The sequence below is a fragment of the Watersipora subatra genome, chromosome 10 (assembly GCF_963576615.1).
Source record: "Watersipora subatra chromosome 10, tzWatSuba1.1, whole genome shotgun sequence".
NCBI classification, from domain to species: domain Eukaryota; kingdom Metazoa; phylum Bryozoa; class Gymnolaemata; order Cheilostomatida; family Watersiporidae; genus Watersipora; species Watersipora subatra.
The window spans coordinates 51956542-51962093 of NC_088717.1; the positions used below are offsets into that span (position 1 = coordinate 51956542).

General features: G+C 31.9%; 1 long non-coding RNA gene across 1 annotated transcript; it reads right to left on the reverse strand.

Annotated features, from left to right (window-relative positions):
* Positions 1 to 1079: 1079 nt before the first annotated feature.
* On the reverse strand, positions 1080 to 5261 carry LOC137405630 (uncharacterized). The gene is made up of 3 exons (XR_010979790.1): positions 5200 to 5261; positions 2137 to 2250; positions 1080 to 1117 (listed from the first exon to the last, which is right to left on the reverse strand). It is a non-coding gene; the product is annotated as an uncharacterized lncRNA (long non-coding RNA).
* Between the last annotated feature and the right edge of the window lie 291 nt (positions 5262 to 5552).

Below are 5552 nucleotides of genomic sequence, written 5' to 3' on the forward strand. Positions count from 1 at the left end.
AGACTCCACCTATATAACAAATATAAACTGACAGACCTACCTATATAACAAATATAAACTAGCAGACCTACCTACAGCACACATATAAACTGGCAGACCTACCTACAGCACGCATATAAACTGGCAGACTCCACCTATATAACAAATATAAACTGACAGACCTACCTATAGCACACATATAAACTTGCAGACCTACCTACAGCACACATATAAACTGACAGACCTACCTACAGCACGCATATAAACTGGCAGACTCTACCTATATAACAAATATAAACTGGCAGACCTACCTACAGCACACATATAAACTGGCAGACCTACCTATAGCACACGTATAAACTTGCAGACCTACCTACAGCACACATATAAACTGACAGACCTACCTACAGCACACATATAGACTGGCAGACTCTACCTATATAACAAATATAAACTGGCAGACCTACCTATATAACAAATACAAACTGACAGACCTACTTATAGCACAAGTATAAACTGGCAGACCTACCTATAGCACACATATAAACTTGCAGACCTACCTACAGCACACATATAAACTGACAGACCTACCAACAGCACGCATATAAACTGGCAGACTCCACCTATATAACAAATATAAACTGACAGACCTACCTATAGCACAAATATAAACTGGCAGACCTACCTAAAGCACACATATAAATGCGCTATAAGCCTACATGAATTTCGAACAAGCTGAAAAGAAGAATTATTTTTATCATTTTATGCTTTGTGCTTGCTGCTTTTGGCTTTCAACATGATCTCAACACTTCAATCTCTGTATAAGAATGAAACTATATTTGTAGTTGCAAGAAAGACAAAAGTTTTAGTGAGTTAGTAACTAATTTTAGGCAGATTATTTTTACAATTCAGTAAACTGAGACAAGTTGGTGTTTGGTTTACTGGTTTATTAGTGGATGATTGAGAGACACTAAAAGACAACCATTTATTTTCCATGGGAGCAATAGATTTTATTGATGATGGGTATGTCCGACTTGGTTGAGAGATGCTTAGACTTGCCCATAAGGTTTGTAGTAGCGGAGCCAAGCTTAGAAACCATTGTGTAACATGGGGCCTTACATCCATCTTTCTTGAATGACTGCAACCAATCACAACTTTAGTTTGCAAAGCAAATTCATATGTTTATATTCAAAATATATGCTAATTACCACTTTACTATTGTACATTACTTGACTCTGTTATAGAGTTACGATTTAAAGTTTTGTTAAATGCCATGTGGCTGTTTTCTGCAAATTTTATCAGCCAGGTTTATAACATTCTTTATTGACTAACGTTTCTGTAAAAATCCGAAGGTATTTTAAATCGGAATTGTCTACTCTTTACTATTTACTATTTACTAATATCCCATTGTCTCTGATAATGAAAGTCACACCAAATCTTTGCAAAATGGTGCATCAAAAGTCAACTGAAGTCTACAATCTCTAAATATACCGCTTGGTTTTTGTAATAGGATTTTTATTACAAGGTGACATTCTAGTAGAGCTCTTATGCCAAATTGTTTCAAAATAATGCATTCTTGTAGACCAAATAACTCGGAGAAAATTTATTTTCAAAGAAACTGTATTTATATAACATCTATTCAACAAAGTTTCAAATTTTAATTAAAATTCTTTTTTTAAGTTTTAATAATTTTTAACGTTCTGACTTATGAAAAATTTCTGATGGACCTTCAGCATCAGTCAACATTCACAAAAATATTTACTTTGCCTTTTTGGTCAAACAAGATTGTTAACCGATTGGAAGCTTCTGGTTTAACCACTGTCCAACTAGACAACCTCATCTGCTCATAAATTAAACAAAGTAGGATTCTAAAGGCTTTGAAAAGCAACCTACAAAAAGTGTCTCAAGCTTTACCCTTTAGCATCTCGGGGTAGAAAGCTTTGAGCAAAAAACTTTATATAAGGTTAATATGAACTATAACATGATTGCCACAGAAAAGAAAATTCCTATTCGATCAGTCAGTAAGTATTAATAGGCACAAAACGCTTTGGTCTACCAGAATTTATTTTTAGATGTAAAAAAAGGAAAATGCCTTTTTATGTGAAACATAGAGTTTCATTACCAAATGTTCACAAAAAGTTTAAAGAAATGACTTACTGTAGCCCAATAGTGCATAATGCTTGTGGGGTCATAGGCTATTCCATAGCTGGATACACCAGTCTTTGCATAAAAGTTGTGCTTCTTCACAGGATTTATGTTGTCCCAGATAATCTACAGCACAATGCAGAGCTACACTAAATTAGCTATTCAGACTCTCATAAATGCTATTAGGAGCATTCTAAATGCATCATGTCTCCTAGGAGACTGAGATCTTTTTGTAAGTAGTAGCACAATATAATTCAGATGAGTAGTAACTTTGGTTGAATGTCGTCTTTATTGATGCTATCACACTCTTTCAGGAATTATTGTTTTTTAAAACTTTAATTAAATTTAAAAGTAATGATACAATTTTTACTTCTGAAATAATCGCATTTGCTTCAGCTCAAAATCTACCCTAATTTCTTAATAGCAATATGTTATCTTGTTGGCACCATAATTTAGATTTTATAATTGTATTTTCACCTCTGAATATTCAATTCCTTTCATCTAATAAACATACCTCTATTCATTTATGATTTGTTTTACTGCATATTCTGATCCTAGTTGTAACCATTAAAGACCAACTAATGTTAAAATGATAACAGCTTTAGGTTTTAGCAGAGTTAGTTAGGATCTGAACTCACTGAGTGCTAATTTCATGAAAATAAATAGCTCCCAAACATTTTGCGGGAAAACTTTTTTCAACACCCGAGCCTGTTGTTGAAAACATACATGTGCCAGAATTAATTAATGTAGGATTCTCATTCCATGTTTGTATGGCTAGTCTTGCCTTAAAGGGCAGTAAATCAGGCAGCTTCACAATGACCTCTCCATCCTTATTTTAATATCAATAATACAGCTTGAGCAATTATTCAGCTGTTTAAAACAGAATAATAGTGTTTGATAGAATATTACCAATATAAAATATATGCAACAATAAAATATTCATTAGTAGTTTAACTTTATATATGGTATTAGTTCCACTTGATGTACAAAAATAGCTCTACATTATGTACAACAATAACTCTACTTGATGTACAACAACAACTCTACTTTATGTACAGCTATAACTCTACTTTATGTACAACAATAACTCTACTTTATGTACAACAATAACTCTACTTTATGTACAACAATAACTCTACTTTATGTACAACAATAACTCTACTTTATGTACAACAATAGCTCTACTTTATGTACAACAATAACTCTACTTTATATACAACAATAACTCTACTTTATATACAACAATAATTCTACTTTATGTACAACAATAACTCTACTTTATGTACAACAATAACTCTACTTTATGTACAACAATAACTCTACTTTATGTACAACAACAACAACAACTCTACTTTATATACAACAACAACAACTCTACTTTATGTACAACAATAACTCCACTTGATGTACAAAAACAACTCTACATTATGTACAACAATAACTCTACTTTATGTACAACAATAACTCTACTTTATGTACAACTATGACTCTACTTTATGTACAACAATAACTCTACTTTATGTACAACAATAACTCTACTTTATGTACAACAATAACTCTACTTTATGTACAACAATAACTCTACTTTATGTACAACAATAGCTCTACTTTATATACAGCAATAACTCTACTTTATGTGCAATAATAACTCTACTTTATGTACAACAATAACTCTACTTTATGTACAACAATAGCTCTACTTTATGTACAACAATAACTCTACTTTATGTACAACAATAGCTCTACTTTATATACAACAATAACTCTACTTTATGTACAACAATAACTCTACTTTATGTACAACAATAACTCTACTTTATGTACAACAATAGCTCTACTTTATGTACAACAATAGCTCTACTTTATGTACAACAACAACAACTCTACTTTATGTACAACAATAACTCTACTTGATGTACAAAAACAACTCTACATTATGTACAACAATAACTCTACTTTATGTACAACTATGACTCTACTTTATGTACAACAATAACTCTACTTTATGTACAACAATAACTCTACTTTATGTACAACAATAACTCTACTTTATGTACAACAATAACTCTACTTTATGTACAACAATAACTCTACTTTATATACAACAATAACTCTACTTTATATACAACAATAACTCTACTTTATGTACAACAACTCTACTTTATGTACAACAATAGCTCTACTTTATGTACAACAACAACAACTCTACTTTATGTACAACAATAACTCTACTTGATGTACAAAAACAACTCTACATTATGTACAACAATAACTCTACTTTATGTACAACTATGACTCTACTTTATGTACAACAACAACTCTACTTTATGTACAACAATAACTCTACTTGATGTACAAAAACAACTCTACATTATGTACAACAATAACTCTACTTGATGTACAACAATAACTCTACTTTATGTGCAACAACAACAACTCTACTTTATATACAACAACAATAACTCTACATTATGTACAACAATAACTCTACATTATGTACAACAATAACTCTACTTTATGTACAACAATGACTCTACTTTATGTACAACAATAACTCTACTTTATATACAACAATAACTCTACTTTATGTACAACAATAACTCTACTTATATGCAATAGTTTGGTTAAGAGCAACTGTTCAGTTTGTTTTGTAAACAGACTTTGGGTTTACTCAGTGTTGTAATATGATAGTTAGTCATGTTGAAATAAGTATTTGTTATACTTAGCTAATGTTGTATGACTTTGACACTAACTGCCGTACATATTGACATTTGTTTTTCAACTAAAACCCTCTGCTTTAGTTCAATAATTACTGGAAAATATTGCTGTTTTGCCCCACTTTTTGTTTTCCTATTCAGTAGTACATACACCTGAAAAAGTTGATAGACTTACTGAAATGAGCAAGATTGTTATGATAACTAAATGGTGAAGTTCAGCATGGTTAACTGTTTAGTTTTGCCTGTTGAGTCATCTAGTACTTTTTGAGTTACTGATCAAAAAGTTTTGACCTTGAATCAATTTAATGTTGAGAGGCCTTTGTTAAATACTGAATACCGTCAGTTCCATTATACTTACCGTGACATACTTGTCTCTATCAGGATGCTGATGCTCGTGTATAAGCCCGAGAGTGTGGCCAAGTTCATGTAGGATGGTTCTCTGGGAGAAACAGTTCTTACCAAGGTTCACGTGTTGAAATTGTCCTGTGTACCCAACAGTTGATGAACATCTATTAAAAGAGGTCAGCCTTATAACATCCAATGCATGCTAGAATCTCTTTGTAGAGCCACCCGTGACAACATGCTGTCTATACCTACTTTTTACCTGAAATTTATTCCTAGTTCTCTTTTTATTTCAGTTGCTCCATTTTTTCTGCTATCCTTGCTTTTTTACTCTAACCAGCTACTGAAGCCTCCTAATAATCCTATGAC